At 34.8% G+C, this 18,717-nt stretch overlaps 1 pseudogene; it reads left to right on the forward strand.

Annotated features, from left to right (window-relative positions):
- Window positions 1-11,714, forward strand: part of LOC149246844 (polyadenylate-binding protein 2 pseudogene) — a 29,417-nt pseudogene extending 17,703 nt beyond the window's left edge.
- The last annotated feature ends 7,003 nt before the right edge of the window (window positions 11,715-18,717 follow it).

The raw sequence follows: 18,717 nt of genomic DNA on the forward strand, positions 1-18,717 counted from the left end.
CCTCACTAACCATTACCCCAAATCAATTCTTAATATAACTGTTAGAAGTTGAGAAAAGAGGGGTAGCAAACATTTTCTAGGGCAGTCCAAATTTAAATCCATCTCTTTGAATGATTCCTCCTCCCTCATTGATATCCCTATTGGTACCTCCTATACACCTCGGGACCTTAGAGCAATGTTGCCCAACCTCCATGCAACATGACCCTCTACCTTTCCCTCAATATGCGGGGTCTGGGGAACTCACAAAAATTCCATGAGAATTTCTCACTAAGTACTTGAATACTTCAGAAAAATGTTTCTGAATTGGCAAATGGTGGTTGTTGACTCCCTGAGTCTTTCCGGAGGATTGGCAAACTGTAGAATCCATGATGGGCATATTTCCAATCTTACAGATGTTTTTTTGGTATTTTACTCATTGGATGACTTAGGGGACTAGCTGGTAGACTCTGAATTTTAAATGTATATGCTCCATATACGGATCAAGCAACTTTCTAGGACAAATTGGAGTCATCAGATATACTAAAATTTTCATCTCTCATTTTGGTAGGAGACTTTAATGGCACTGTAACATTGGATAAATGTTGGGGTGGGGTTTTGTTCGAAGGATGGATCCACTTGCAAACAAACTTAAAACTAATTTCAACGATAACAATCTGATTGACATTCGACCTCATAAAACTGTGCCCACCTAGTACAATGGTAGAGCAGGTACACAACATATTGCCAAGAGAATTTATCGATACTTGGTCCATGAAGATATGATTGAGATAATGGGTTTCCAACAAACTGAGGTCCTAAAATCATTTATATCTTATCACTTGCCCATCACACTTCTGTAGAGAAGAGAAGAGACATGGCTCGGCATGACTTTCAAGTTCAATTGCATTTGGAATTAGGATCCATATTTTAATACCTTGATTTGGGATTTATGGAGACAATACAGGATAGCAGACTATTTCCCCATGTTGGCCATACATGGGAAGCTACATGCCTTAAAATCAGAAGTAAGAAAATGGGAGCGCAAGAAGAAAATGAACATGATAAAGGATTTAGCTAACATCAAAAAGGAGTTGGAAAAAATTGGTAGGATCTTGGATGTTGGGAATCCTTCCCCAAAACTCATAAATAACATTAAGGAGATGGAGGAAAAGAAGCAAATGATCCTACATATTCAGGAGGTCACATGGCGATTAAAAAGTAGGGCAATACGGCTGAAAGAGGGGGGATAGGGAATACTAAATTTTTCCACATGTACGTAAATTATAAGAGGAATGTTAACACCATCTGGAGTACAAAATATTCAAGTGGTAACATGGTGCATACCTTCTCATATATTTAGAAGGTGACAATTACTTTTTTTGAAGAGGTATACAAGGCATAGGGGGGATCACGTCCTAAGGACCAGATATGGGAGTCAGAATCCTATCATACCATGTTTGACCAGGCAAAGAATGAGAAATTATACAAGATAGAAAATATGGAGGAGGTACAATTGGTCCTAAAAATATTTGTGAAATATAAATGCCCTGGATGAGATGGATGGATGATCGAATTCTTCTTGAATTTTCTTGACCTTATTGGCCCAGAATTGGTGCAGATGGTTGAACAATCTAGGATTGGAGGACATATTACGGGAACTATCAACCACACGTTCATAGCTCTTATTCCAAAACATAGTGAAGTGGGATCCTTCACAGAATACAAACCTATATCACTCAGTAATCTGGTTTAAAAAGTTATTTCTAAGATCATTGCACTTATAATAAAGTCTACCATGTCCACCTACATTACTCTGGAGCAATATGGTTTTTTACAGGACAGACTGATCCATGGTGCGGTTGCCGCAATGCAGGAATGCCTACATTCAATTCACACTAATAAATTGGAAGTTATTATCATGAAGGTCGACCTAAAAAAAACATATGACTGTGTAGACTGGAATTTCCTCTACATCATTCTACATAGGATTGGATTGGAAATGCAAAATATTGAATGAATTATGGTATGTGTTTCATTTGTTCAATACGTAGTCATTATAAATGGTTATCCCACAAATTTTTTGGTGTTGGAAGAGGTCTCTGCTAGGGATGCTCACTATCACCTTTGTTTTTTATTCTAATCATGGATGGCCTCAACCATAAAATCAAAGTTGTCTGTTTAGAGGACATTTTCCATAGACACATGGTGGGTAACTACATTCGGGTCTCACACAGTTTTTTTCGTGGACAACATTTTGTTATTTGCTATGCTATCCAAGATCAAGTAGGTTACACTCCAACACATCTTCTATAGGTTTCGCAGTGCATTGGGTCTCATTACTAATACAGATAATTCCTTGTTATTGTTTGTGGAGGGGTAACATGAGGACATAAGATATATTGCAGCTCTTTCTGGAGTGGAAACACAACCAATCTGCTCTGGTTTAAAATACTTGGGGTTCAACATTAAGCAAAATTATTATAAAGTCAATGATTGGATGTGGATCACTAACATATTTCACAACAAGATAACTATGTGGGAACATCAATGTCTCAGTCTCGGTGGCAAAGTCACTCTCACACAATCGGTCCTACAACAATTTGCAGTATATTGGGCATATCTCTTCTATCTACCTACCACGATTATAAGGAAAATAAATGGTATTATGGAAAATTTTATATGGGCTGGCTCTGGTAAGATTTTCAAAAACCACCTCATTAAATTAGATAAGCTCACAATACCAAAGAGATTAGGAGGATGGGGAATATTGGAACTAAAGTTCTTTGGTTGGGCTCTTCTAACTAAATATTTATGGAGCCGTTTCTTTGGCAAGTTCTTGTGGGGAGACATCATTAGATCGAAATATTTAAGTGGCATAAAGGTCAGACACTGGATGAAGGATGACCTATTTGGGAAATCAAAAGGATCCACCAGCTGGAAAATTTTTAACAAGATTAAGATTTGGCTCATGAAGCGAGCATGTTAGATCTTTGGCTCAGGGAAGGAGATCATTATTGGTATATATCGTACCTTGGGTGCCAATATTGATTTACATTACTCTAAAAACTTAACTAACAGTCTAAGTTCTAGGGGCAATTTCTACCTTGCACAAGTGATCAAATCATGGGATGGAATCACCCCAATTTGGAAAAGAGCGAGGGAGATTGGATTTCATCGGGAAGCAACTGGGATTTGGGATAGATTGATCGATGTGCTATATAGACTGGGCATCTGCAATGCTGAGAAGGAGATCAGATGGCCTGGGATAGACGCATACATAGGGGATCTATCTATGTGGCTGACACATACGTGTACAACTGTAGCAACAAACACAACATCTAGAGTACATGTTGCTTCAATAGATTCTAGAAGGTACAGGTCCCATATAAGATTATACCATATACATGGTTGGCATGGAAAAAAAAGATTTTGAATTGGGAAAATTTGTGGAAAAGAGGCATAAATGGACTTGGGCTATGTGTCCTATGCAAAATAATGGACAGAAAAATCTACACATCCTATTGACCTGCCCAATTGCTAAACAGGTATGGTCTAGGATCTATGGCTCTATAAATGATTGCTTGTTATGGTGGAGCCAAAGACCTATAACAAATATGGCTATTCCCCTAGTGATATTTTGGGAAATATGGAAGGGTAGTAACCCCATTATTTTTTAAGATAACACATTCAATTTTGAACATATTATCAACAATATTGTATCATGGTTGAGGCCCTTGATGCATAGTAATGCAATGAATAATGAAATCATACATACGATATCTACTCCATGTATATCCTTCCCTGTTGGGTATTTTGATGGTGCAGAAAAGGGTGGATCATGTGGATGGGGTGTCTAGATTCAAAACAATCAAGATCAACAATATAAGATCCACTGGTCTGGAGGGATGAGCACTAATATGAGATTTGAAACCATAGCACTCTTGGGGTTATTATGGTTCGCCATATTCCTGGACATACCAAGCCTACAGATCTATGGGGACTCACAAGCATTAAACAATCATGTGTTGGGATTGTCTTTTATCTCCCATCCTCATTTACAGAGTTCGATCAAGAGCATTGATTACCTTAAAATATCTTTTCAAAATATATTGTTTCAGCATATTCACCCAGAATTTAACAATACTGAAGACGACATGTCAAAGTTGGGAATCTCGTATTTGGTTGGATGCTTACAAATCTCTCTGGGGATGGGAAATTCCACTATGGATGTCAGACCTATGCCACTTCATGGTCGATGTCTCTTGAATGAACATACACAATCTAAACACAGTAAAGGTTTAGGATTTGTCTCACTTTCATCTCCAATGATGCATCCCAAGCTTTGGTAGAAATGGATAAGAAAATTTTCCTTGGTGGGCCTCTTTACGTTCCTTTGGCTCTAAAAAAAGAGAGAAGAGCAAAGCTACAGTCTCTTTTCTCACAACAAAAAGAGGAGAGAAGAGAAAATCTACAGTCTCATTTCTCCTAGTTTCCTAATCCAATTCGCATGAAACCAACAGCTTGTGCCCATGTCCCCATGTACAATCCCGAAGGTTCTACAACATATCATTCATTTGGTATCGTACCAGCTCCGATAGGTCATATATTATCTCATCCAATTGGCATGGTACTAGCTTCAGAATGTCCTATATTATATCATCCAATTGGCATGGTACCACCCACTTTCCCCATATCCCCATGTCCAACCGTGGAAGTTATGGACTAAACCAATGGATTTTTAATGGCCGAGAACCACTTGCATCATAGTTACATTGCTATTCTTTAGTGTTTAATTATATTTTGATTATAAGATATATACGTTTAGTCTCATTAATTATGCATTTTAGTCTTAGAAATTGATATTTATACATTATACTAGGTGGGGGTCTTGGATTTATTTTTTTGAGATAAAGTGAAGACTTAACAATTAAAGTGAAGACCTTTTAGCGCTGATTTTTTGTTAAATCCTTCTTTTTAGTCTTGCATCACATGTTTACATGCTTTGGGGATGAGTAGATTCTAATTTTGACTTTTTGATTATGTAACAATCCATTAGTATGAAATATTTTTTATTTGAGTTACATAACCCAGCTTCCACCATAGGAGACTGGAAAATCCACTATGGATTAGTTGTGAATATTAAACTTGTGAGTGTGTGTGTGTGTGTGTATGTTTAGACATGACTATTTTATATTTGAAATTTCAATCCAAAACTTGTTTTTTTTATTGGGAATATATGTTTAGGGAAATTTATTGTTTACTAGAGAACATTATTTCTAAAATGTTTATGTTTCTAGGAATTTTTTGTATTACGAAAGTTTTTTTGTTTTTTTGTTAAATATTTCAATTATTTGATTACATAAAATATTTTATTTATTTTCTTATATTTAAATGATCTATTGCTAAATTAATTTATTTTTAATTCTACATGATAAAATGGACGAATTCAAAAAATCACATATGTGTTCCTGGAGCTAACTATGCACATTCCTCGCTCTAGGAATGCTTGTAATTTTTTGGTGCTTTTTTTGTGTTTGGCTTTAGCAATGTTCCAAACATGATTTTAGCTTTTAATGGTTTCATGGCTCATGATGGTTCAACCCATGGTTTTGTAATATTGGTTTAGGAATTGAAGTTTTATCCTAATATAAAGTTAATGGATTTGGCTTTATGGGTGATATGATCTATACATATTATATTGTAATATTGTAAAGGACAATATAATTAAAAATCTTCTAGAATTCCCATTTTTGGGTTCTTGGGGAAAGTATTCATGTAAATTTGTGTGCTCAATTTTGCTTTTATTAAGAATTTGTTTTCAACAATTAACTTTACAAGATTAAAAGCAATAGTATATTACAATTAGGGTTATAATGTAGTAATCACTATGCATTAAATAATAATATTCATATAATAGTTAGGACAATTATTAATGTGTAAGAATAATAAGACATGCCCCCTTTGTGAAAGGCACAAACTATTTTCCATGCATTCTAGAAACTATCTATATTCATAGTTTTTATCAAATAGGAGCTTTATACTCTTTCTCTTCATGTCCTTTAGTATTTACATGTGGTCTTCCTTCTTATGTCTTCATTCATACTCAGAGGTAGTTCCCACATGCAACTATTATAAGATGTAGAGAGAACAAAGTTTTGTTGTGAGTTGTTGTTGAACCATAGGGAGCCATATTGCATATCAAACCTAAATTCCAATGATAAATGTCGCCCATACGGAGTCATAGAGGGAATTGAACATAAATGAGATGGATAAATCTCACCACTGCGTATGTTATGCTTGGTAAAATATAATAATCACACTTGACCATGTTAGTGCATTCTATGACTGACATATTATTATGTCATGAGGTAATAACAAATTTCATTCATTATGCATGAGTTGAATCATAAGTATAATCTCCATTGATTATTTAATCATAATTTCTTTTTAAATATCCTGTGAGCTCTTAAACTCATTACTATATGAAATTTTAGTTGTACCTCAATGAATTTGTACTAGTCCTCTTACATGGAATGATGCACAACATAGGTTTAGGAAGATACTTCACCCACAAAACCCACCATTAATCACAAAACAAGTAGAGGATGAGCCTCCCTCCCATATTGAAGTTAAAAATGATTATGAATAAAAAGAGGGCTCTACACATAATGAAAATCCTGGAGTAACAACAGTAACAATATTAACCTATCTCTCTACTCACTAAGAATCTCTAACCCGAAATTAGTCAAATTTTGTCCCTGCTTGAGCCCCTATTTCCGTGTGTAATTCCTTAGGAAATAGGTTTCTATTATTTAGAAATTTCCCTCTATTTTCTTGTGAAATTCCTCTGTGTTAATCACCTAACCAATACAATAATTATACACTCAATCTAGTATATAATTAATTGTACACTTCCTTGTAAACTCCACCACAGATGGGAAACTCATATTATTTGCATGCATGAGCTAATTATTAGTTTATTGATCAACTAACTAGATGATCTCTTAGTTGGAATGATGTCCCACTAATTAATTGTCCACCAACTAACTCTACTAACAATTAGAACTAGTTTAACTGATTACAACTGAAATTAACTCAACCTAGGATCCTAAAATATAGGAATCACTACATACAATTGAACTTCATGCATCTAACTCAAATTAAATGACTTAATTGAGTGAAAAGTGCTATGTCACTTCAGTTAGCTACTCCAAGCTGTCTACTGATGTGGATTTTCGAATTTCCTCAATTTGACTAAGGCAAAATCATATTAGAAATTTCTTGTTGCATTTTTAAACACTCGCACACAACAAGAAGAGGATTATTAACCACCCCTATCATGCACTTGTGGAATGTAATTCATGCAACGCCTCTCACTCTTACTGCTACTACTGCAACATTTGCAACTTAGAAGCATTAAAAAAACAATGTATCAATCTGTAACTGTCTACTAGGAAAAAAATGTCGTTGTTGAATTCTGTACATAGCCTCCAGCTCTATTGTCAACACTCCTATGAACTCCACAGTTTCTGAATGACACTGATCCACTTGCTACTAAATTCTTTGGACCTTTGTAGCAAGGTAATAATCCATGAGGAGAATTCCTCAATGGACCCTGCCCAAATTTCTGCAATTCTGGGAATAGGGATTCACATCGCCCCACCTCACACCTGGAGGTACAGTTGCATGCATGGACAAATATGATCTACTCATACTACTTCTACTACTATATTGTTGTTTCCACACTCTGCTGCAACTACTGCAATAATTAGTCTGATCTCCCCAGATCCTGAAGTACTAGCTTCTATAGGGCTACTCCCTCTGAAACTAGACTCCCTTTGAGTATCAATCTCCCTGTGGTAAATATAATTGCTCCTAAATATACCAATATCAATGATCACAACTACTTTTTGTGTCACTAAACATTGGCTCATTGAATTGCCCACTAGAAACCTTCTAGCTCCATTAAGAAGTACGCACATAGGGTCTTCTAGATCTGCCTTGAACTAGGGATACATAACTATGCCTCCTAAAGCTCCATGACTACTTTCATGCGCACTATACTTGAGGTCTTAAATTTGTTGCATACTGCATACAAACGTAATCAATGGTCTAGATCTACCCTATCTCTATGACATATCAACTGCTATTGTCACTCTTCATAGGGCTTTCAGATCTGCCCACATAGAGTCACTCCTTCACTGATCTATGACCTCTACAACGAGCCCTATTATCTCTGATTTGTCAAACACAAAAATAGTGAACTAGGGTAGTAAAACCATCCCGCTTGACTGATCTTCATTGCTTGAAAAGTCAATCCTTAGGGTATCAAAATACAACCCACTTGTTGTGACAAGTTTGTCAATTGTACAAAACACTTAGGGAAACTAGGCAACCACTAACATGAATCCAACACATATTACATAGGTTGAATACTTATTCTAATATGAAGCCTGGCTCTGATACCATGTAGAAATTATGGTGTAGAATTCTAACTTCTCATGAAATTATAATCTAAATCACAAGACACATCCCTACTCTAATGATCTACAGAATTCAATTCACAATTTAGAACATCAATCATATACATGCAATAAGAAACCACACACATGCACAATATTTTTCCAAGGGAAAACAATCTGTTAAAAACCGCTTTGCCTGCTTGCATTAATCTGATGAGTAGAGATGTATTACAATTGCTTGCTCTATATGAGCTCAACCTACAATTAAATAACGTATATCTCTTCTCACTAAAAAGCTCTAACACAGACTTAGTCAATTTTTGCCTCTACTTAAGTCGATATTTCCTTGCACATTTCCTGAGGAAATAAGCTCCTATTCTTTAGGAATTTCTACCTATTTTCTTGAGCAATTCCTCTGGGTTGATCACTTGGCCAATATAATAACTATACACTCAATCTAGTATATAATTAATTGTACATTCCCTTGGGAACTCTACCAAAGATGGGAAACTCGTATTCTTTGCATGCATGAGCTAAATATTAGTTGATTGATCAGTTAACTAGATGATCTCTGAGTTGGACTAATGTCCCACTAATTAATTGACCACCAACTAGTTCTATTAACAGTTAGAACTAGGTTAATTAATTACAACTGGAATTAACTCAACCTAGGCTCCTGAATTTTAGGAATCATTACATACAACTGAACTTCATGCCCCTAACTCGAATTAACTAAGTTAATTGAGTGACAAGTGCCATTTCACTTGAGTTAACTATTCCAAGTTTTCTACTGGTATGGAATTTCGGATTTCCTCAATTTCACTAATGAAAAATCAAATTAAGAATTTATTACTTCAGTTTTAAACACTCCCTCTCAGAAAGAAACTGATTATTAACCACCCCTATCGTTCACCTATGGAATGTACTGCATGCAACAACTCTGAGTGTTGTTGCTGCTACTACAACATCTACAATTGAGAAGCATTAAAAAAATATTGAATCAATTTGCAACTATCTACTGAGAAAATTGTGTCGTTGATGACTCTCCTACTAAGCATCATGTTCTACTAGCAACACTCCTCTACACTCCTCAGTATATGGTTGACACTAATCCTCCTTCTACTAAATACAATCTGCCCTCATAGCAAGGTAATGATCCATGAGGAGAATGCCTCAATGGACCCTCCCAAAATTTTTGCAATTCTACGAATAGGGCTTCACATCACCCCACCTAACACCTGGAGGTATAACTGCATGCATGGAAAAATATGATCTACTCATACTACTTCTACTGCTCTATTGTTGCTTCCATAATATTGTTGCAACTACTGCAATAAGTTGTCTGATCTTGCTAGATCCTGAAGTACTAGCTTCCATAGGGCTAGTCCCTCTGAAACTAGATTCCCTATAAGTATCGATCTCCCAATGGAAAATATCAATGCTAGTCAATCTACCAATATCAATGATAACAACTCCTTTTCTTGTCACTAAACATTGGCACATTAAACTTCCCACTAGCAAGCTTCTAAATCAATTAAGAAGTTTGCACACCCCAAATCTCTGTATGTGGGGGATCTGGAGCCCAATGTTAGCGATGCCCAGATTCAGGAACTTTTCCAGCAGGGTGGCCCAGTGGTCAGTGTTCGCATCTGTAGAGATGCCATGAACAAGACTTCTCTGGGATATGGCTATGTCAATTACAGCACTGCTGAAGATGCCACAAAGGCTTTACGCAGCTTGAATTTTACACCCCTTAATGGAAAGCCTATTTGGATAATGTACTCACACCATGACCCTAGTATCCACAAGTGTGGGTCGGCAAACATATTTATTAAAATTCTTCACAAATCAGTAGACAATCAAACCCTCTATCACAAATTCTCTGTGTTCGGACCCATTCTTTCTTCCAAAATTGCAACAGATGCATCAGGGCAATCTAAAGGATATGGATTTGTTCATTTTGAGCAAGACGAAGCAGTGCGAGATGCAATTAAATGTATGAATGGTACTTTGATAAATGACAGTCACATTTATGTTGGCCCATTTATGAAAAAGGAAGAGAGAGAACAAACGAAGCTGGCAAAAAAGAAGGATAGAGAACAAATGAAAAAGGAACCAGAGCCAGAGGAACAAACAAATGGGAAAGGCAAGTTTAAAAATGTTTTTGTGAACAATTTATCAGAGTCCATGAATGATGAAGATTTAAGGAAATACTTTGATGAGTATGGGACAATTATGAGTGCGGTAGTGATGAGAGATGCATCAGGGAAGTCAAAGTGTTTTTGATTTGTCAATTTTGAGAATGTCGATGATGCAGCAAAGTCCGTTGAGAGTTTAAATGGCAAGAAAATTGATGGCAAAGAATGGTACGTCGGAAAAGCACTGAAGAAATCTGAATTGAGACAACAATCTGGAACAAATCTTTATTTAAAACATTTGGATGATGGCATAGATGATAACAAGTTGAGAGAACTATTTTCTATTTATGGCATAATCACTTCATGCAAGATAATGAGGGATTTTCATGGACATAGTAAAGGTTCAGGATTTGTCTCATTTTCATCACCTGATCATGCATCCCGAGCTTTGGTAGAAATGAATAAGAAAGTTGTCCTGGGTAGGCCTCCTTATGTTGCTTTGGCTCAACAAAAAGACGAGAGAAGAGCAAAGCTACAGTCTCACTTCTCCCAACAAAAAGAGGAGAGAAGAGAAAAACTACACTCTCATTTCTCCCAGTTGCCTAATCCAATTGGCATGGAACCGACAGCTTTTGCCCATGTCTCCATGTGCAATCCCGAATGTCCTATATTATCTCTTTATGTTGCTTTGGCTCAACAAAAAGACGAGAGAGGAGCAAAGCTACAATCTCATTTCCCCCAACAAAAAGAGGAGAGAAGAGAAAAGCTACAGTCTCATTTCTCCGAGTTGCCTAATCCAATTGACATGGAACCAACAGTGTGTACCCATGTCCCCATGTGCAATCCCAAAGGTCCTATATCATATCATCCAATTGGTATAGTACCAGCTCCCAAAGGTCATACATTATCTCATCCAATTGGCATGGTACCAGCTCCTCAACCTCCTATATTATATCATCCAATTGGGATGGGGATGGTACCACCTCCTGAACGTCCTATATTATCTCACCCAATTGACATGATACCACCTAATTTTTCTCATGGAAGAAGTTATGGACTAAAACAGCCAATGTTTGATGTCCCCATGTCCAATCGTGGAAGTTATGGACATGGCCCACCACCACCTCCATCATAGTTACATTACTACTCTTTAGTGTTTAATTATATTTTGATTGTAATATATATATGTTTGGTCTCATTAATTATGAATTTTAGTCTTAGAAATTGATATTTATACATTATATTAAGTTGGCCCTTGGGTTTATTTCTTTGAGTTAAAATAAAGACTCTTAACAATTAAAGTGAAGATTTTTTGGTAGCGATTTTTTTGTTAATTTTTTTTCTTTAGTCTTGCATTACATGTTTACATGCTTTGGGGATGAGTGGGTTCCAATTTTGACTTCTTGCTTGTGTAACAATTACATGTCTGTTCCTAGAGCTAATCATGCACATTGGTTTTAGCAATTTTACACACATGATTTTAGTTTTTAATGGTCTACTGGTTCAAGTTTTTTAGTTTTGGTTCTGGAATTGTCCTTGTATTCTAATATAAGGTTAATGGATTTGGATTTATGGATGTGATGATCTATACATAATATATTGGAATATTGGAATGAACAATATAATTAACAATCTTCTAGAATTCCCATTTTTGGTTCCTAGGGAAAGTATCCATGTAAATTTGTGTGTTCAAATTTATTTTCATTAAGAATTGGCTTTCAACAAGTAACTTTGCAAAATTAAAACCAATAGTATATTCCAACTAAGGATATAATGTAGTAATCACTATGTATTAAATAATAATATTCATATAATATTTAGGACAATTATTAGTGTAATAATGATAGAGGTTGATCTTCTCGTTTAGTATTTACATGGAGCCTTCCTTCTTACATCTTCATTTATACTTAGATGTAGCGTCCACATGCAACTATTATATTTGTTGGTGAACCATAAGAAACCATAGGGAGTCTATGAATTCTATAATAGGCATATTATTATGGCATGAGGTAATAATAAAGTTCATTCATTATGCATGAGTTGAATCGTAAGGATAGTCTCCATTCATTATTTAATCATCATTTTTTTTAAATATTCCGTGAACTCTTAAACTCATTACTATATGAAATTTTAGTTGTACCTCAATGAAGTTGACTCCAAAGTTAAATGAACATTCAATGATATCTTAAAGTATTATTATCTTTATCAATGTTTGTAGTTGTTATATAGGTCAACAATATATTCATAAATTGATGAATTAATGTGTTTGTAAGTATTACAAAATTGAATTGAAATATAAATGTATAAAGTATTAAAAAAAATTAAATACTGACTCAATTTAAATGTGAAGTTCTCTAATATTATGATTACCAATATTAATCATCATTTTAATGTTATATGTGTATGCATTTTCCTAAATAAATTCTTCAAATTTTTAAAATAAAAGAAATGATATAGCAAATTTAATTGAATCAACTTATTTTATTACTAATTTTTATTACTTTTTTAATCTAGCTAAAATTGTATTTTGTTATTATTATTATTACTATTTTCTGATTTAGTGCTTCACTACAATATCTCATCTTAGGCATCAGTCCATCTCCCCTATACTAGGTTGCAAAGTGTCTCTCCACACAATCATATTTAGTGTGATGTTATTGTCATTAATTATAATTTTTAATTCAAAATAATATTAAATAAGATGCATAATAAATAGTTGATATCAAACTTATTCTAAAATACTCAATCCATGGCTCTCCCTAGTTGTGGGAATCCCTAATGAGTTATATTGTGGTTTATTATATCCCTTGTCATGGCTCAATACTATTATTATGCTATTGGATTCTAGGTTGTGCTACTGAAACACAATCCATGGCTCTCCCTAATTATAATTGGGGTGTCCTATCAGCTCTCCCCCTGGAGCTCTCGCTAGGACGTTTTTCTATCCTGGCAAGAATTAGCGACTCTGGAAGAGAATGAACCTTCAACATGGATTGGAGTTGTTGCAATGAAGGAAATTTCCATTTGATTAACTGAAGAATATGCTTTGCCTAACTATTCCATTCCCCTTGTAGGCTTGACCTTCCTAATGCAGCTTCCCAATACGGTTCCTCTTGCATGAATTAAGATTACTCATTCTACTGTTTGATTACTTATGTATATTTTCTCCCAATATGCTCTAACTTAAGTAGCACCCATAATCTAGTCTTTGTTTTCATTTTTGGACTCTTTTATGGTGTTTCCTCACTCAAAATACTCATCAAGTGCATTCCTCTTGGTACTCATCTTGCTTTAGGGCCAAATATGTCTCTCTTTAATCTTGTCCCTTGGGTTATTCCCCTTTCCTCGGTGTTCATTCTAGTTGGCTCTTTGTCACCCTCTTTGAACCCTCGTGAGTTAGATCATCCTCTTTGTTTGTTGGTTTTTATTCATCTCCTTCCCAAATCTTATCCACCTTCAATGCCTAACTACTTGGATCTGGCTCTACTCAATGTCAATTTTTCTCTCTAAATTTGTCACTTGTGCTTTTCCTCTCATGACCATCTCCTTTCCTTTATTTAATAGGACAGCCACTCAAGAAAACATGACGCCGGTCTTCTTTCATGGAATGATCTACAACATAGGTCTAGGAAGATACTTCACCCCCAAAGCCCACCATTAATCACAAAAAAAGTAGAGGATGAGCCTCCCTCACGCGTTGAAGTGAAAAATGATAATGAAGAAAAAGAGGGCTCTACAATACTAAAAATCCTAGAGTAACAATTGAAACACACGTGGTCATTTCCATCCCACTCACGTGGTCGTTTCCATCCCAACAAACATCCAATTTGTTATTCCCCATATTCAAAAACACTATCGATAGTGAAAACAACTCCACGAACTAAGTTCGATTTGTTAGGGGAACCATAGAATATATGTTTCAAGATTCCATTGCTACAAGAAATAAGAGATGTGTCAAATTATGCTAAAATTGGTTGAGGTTTGTGTCATAAAAAACGTGGGAGAATTTATTTTCCATGCATTATAGAAATTATCCATATTCATAATTTTACCAAATCAAGGCTTTATACTCTTTCCTTTCATGTCCTTTCTGAAATGCCATGACTAGATCTCGACCACAATTTTAAATCAATGAAATTATTGTTTCCAATGCATAAATATATTTGATGTTTTCAAAAAACATCAATTCGTCTACTGGTCTACTTGATAGAGTTTCCGATTTTGTTTTCAATCCAATTTTCAATTTTTTGCTCTCAACCTTATTTTAGGCATTTTGTAATACCATTTTATTGATTTTTTTTATCTTTCTTCTTTCAAAGAAATCCTTTACTTAGTTATAGGTAGAGCCAACAAGGTAATAGTGGGTGGCATTAAATTTGGTATTCAATTATAGAGATTGATCTTCTAGTTTAGTATTTACATGTGTTCTTCCATCTTATGTATTCATTCATTCTCATATGTAGTGCCTACATGCAACTATCATAAGGTGTAGAGAGAAAACAAGTTTTGTTGTTGAAACATATGGTGTTATATTTCATATCAAACCTAAATTCCAGTGATAAAGGTCACCCATAGGGAGTCATAGTGGGAATTGAAATTAAGTGAGATGGATAAATGTCACCATTTCATATGTTATATTTCGGTAAAATAGAATGATCGTACTTGACCATGGTAGTGCATTCTATGACTAGAATATTATTATGGCGTGAGGTAATAATAGACTTCATTCATTATGCATGAGTTGAAACATATGGATAGTCTCCATTGATTATTTAATCATAAATTATTTTTTTTGAATATCCCTTTAAACTCTTAAAATGTTATTATATCAAAGTTTAGTTGTACCTCAATGAAGTTGACTCCATAGTTAAATGAACATTCAATTATCTCTCATTGTATTTTTATCTTTATCAATGTTTGCAGTTGTTATTTAGGTCAACAATATATTTATAAATTGATGAATTAATTTGATTGTCCCAAAGAAGAATGGAAAGTTGCAACTTGCAAATCTATGTAGATTATCGTGAACTGAATAAAGCAACACAAAATGACCATTTTCCTCTACCATTTATTGGTCAGATCTGGCATACACTACCAAGGAAATTGTTTTCCTCTTTCCTTGATGGTTTTAGTAGGTATAATCATATTCAGATCTATGTAGAGGACTAGGAGAAGAGGCTCTTCACCTAACGAAGGGGCACCTTCACATATCTTGTTCTTCTGTTTGGCCTCTGCAATGCACATGATACCTTCCAACGGAAAATATGAAGCATATATTCTCATTTGATTAATGATAAGGTTGAAATTTATATGGACAATACTATGATCGCTCTCTCCTCTATGCATGTAAGCACAAAGATCAATCAACCAACTAACCAAATGATAAACAATAATGATACAAGGCTTCCTAATGAGAGTACAAGGCTATAACACTAAAATTACAATGTTATAAAAATGCATACAATTTCCCATACATGATTGAAATATGATAACCCTCATTAATCTCTACAAATTCACTATTAGCAGTAGAAACCATGTTCAACATCAGGGAATAAACATCTATAAACCAAGAAGAGCATAAACAACCCTCAAAAATCCAACCACTCAATCCTTGTCATCAACAACACATTTCAACACTAATAAATTTCATCATCAATAATTAGAAGCATTAACATCATAACGCTATAAAAATCATTTGTAGTAGCATCTCTCCATCAACACATGACAATGTCCACTAATATACCATTATCCATCCTCCTGCAATCAATCACATATCATAGATCCATCACCATACTAATAACATACAAAAACATAAACTTCAGTTGTGAAGAGAAAGAAACACAACATAGCATCATTAACAATAGGTGCAACCAAAATCAACAGTAGCAACCATTCAACCATACTTTTAAAACACAACCTCTAGGCATAAAATTATTGACAACTTCATCTTGTGTAACCATCAGGATTGGTGAATGATTTACAATACAAACCCCATCCACACTCTCTTGATACAAAATCAACATCAACCTACACATGTAGCAATCCTCAATGTAAAGTCCTCATAAGGAAGATTAAAACATAGACACTTCAATGCTTAGACCTTGGCTCAACTATGCATGGCATGACACAATACATTACAGTTACAAGACACTAGTCCTCATGACAATACAATATTATAAATCAAATAACAGAGCAATGTAACACATAAAATAATGTAGAAACAAAAAAGATAGAGAAGCGTAGAACAAGAGAGACACAGATAGATGTGGTTCACCCAATTTGGGCTACATCCATGGAGGAATAACTAGTCCTTCCTTTTATATTATCTATCAAACTAAAGGGATGCATCCTATAAAAAATTCACTATAACTTCCTCTACACTCTCACACAATCTCCTCCCTTTTTCTCACACAAAATCATGGTCATATACAATAAAATAACCTCATATAAACCAGGGGTTTCCTTCTAAGGAAAAAAACCCTAAATTAACGTAAATTCTACCTTCATACCTTTTGCCTAATGAATGACTATATTGACTACAAAATTATAGTATTTTACAAGGAAATTTTTATCTAATTTTTTGCTTCAAAGGCATTGTCCCTGAACACCATCTAGAGGTGGGGCTCTAAATAATTGTTTCCACCCCCCGTTGGACCCCCCTAGTGGCACTAGTTTGGGGAATACCCCCCCACACGTCCCCCATCGGGGATGAGAACCAAACGAAACTAAAACAATACATTTGAATCAAGAAGGTAAGCAAGCTCCACACCCAACCAAAGATTGGTTTTCCCAACATTGGGGCTTTTCTGGGGTCATTTGTCAAAAACAGGTGTGTTACTTATGTGATTGGTTTCTTGTGTACTCCACTAAAAGTTTTATTTTATGAATGGTTTTGTTCATGTTTTTATTGAGTAATTCTAGTTGATAAATTAATTTTGACATGTATACGTAATTAGAATAATTAAATAAGTTCGTAATACCTTCTAGGTATCAAAAGTTTGGCATAGCATTAGAGCTATCTGCAATGGAAGTACACCAAGCACACAAAATCCCAAACTTGGCTTTGCAAATAAAAGACCCCTCAAAAGAAATCAAGGAAAATTGATAAACAACAAGAGGAAGTGCAAAGAAACTCTATGGCTATAGTTTAGTGGATAGAAAAATCAAGCATAAACAATGATCTAAAATGGCTAAAAAACCTAACCCTAAGTCAAGGTGAAGACAAGAAAGTAATGGAAACAAAAGAGATTTCTCTGAATATAATAAGATGAACATATCCGAAACACTAAACTAGACCTCTCAGGTCCAAATTTGCACAACCGCATAGAACCAAACATAAGAATGCCACTAAAAACAAACAAACTCAAGCAAAACCCTACAATGGAAACACCAAAATTAGAGAATAAATAATATCCACTTCAAGAAAACTTCTCTAATGTACATTTAAAACAAATATGAACTAATGTAATCATAGGGAGCATAGATCTAAAATATGAAAACAAGATCTGAGGGAAAATCCCTAGAAAAACAAAGCAAAACCACTTGAAAAGAAGCCCTTAAATAAGAAAGAAACTTGATCTAATCAAAGAAATAGTTCTCAATATGGTCTAAAATAGATCTTAACTGAAACATATAGAGGAAACACAAACATAAAACCTCAAAACAAGTCCTAAGAGAACAACCCTACAAAAATCAAATTATAGGTATAAATGTTGACTAAATAGTGGCTAAACAAAGTCTTTGATGTACATTAATAATAGTTAATAAGCATCCCTAAGGTAAAACACTCTGTAATTAGCTTTGAATCAACATCTATCTAGCAATATACTTTGAAACAAAAAATCAAATGAAACCTAACCAGGTTTCAAGCCAAGGGGAGTAAATCAAACCCAAATGTCCTTGCACAACAACAAAGAACATGAAGGAAGCAAAAAAAAACAAAAATATTTAGGATAATAAGAGATGTCAATAATACTAGGGTAGTCTCGCAAAGATAGTAAACAATTTTGTTCTGAATGAAATCACCTAATCACAAGGATTTATTGCTCTATAATACTTTCCTTAGGCTCTATAAGTGGAGAGAGAGGGACCAAATATCTCGATGTGAAAACGTCGTTTTTGAGTGCAAAACTTGAGGA

This window comes from Pinus tabuliformis, chromosome 7, assembly GCF_031772625.1.
Source record: "Pinus tabuliformis cultivar Carrire ecotype Pingquan chromosome 7, CPIR1, whole genome shotgun sequence".
In the NCBI taxonomy this organism is placed as follows: domain Eukaryota; kingdom Viridiplantae; phylum Streptophyta; class Pinopsida; order Pinales; family Pinaceae; genus Pinus; species Pinus tabuliformis.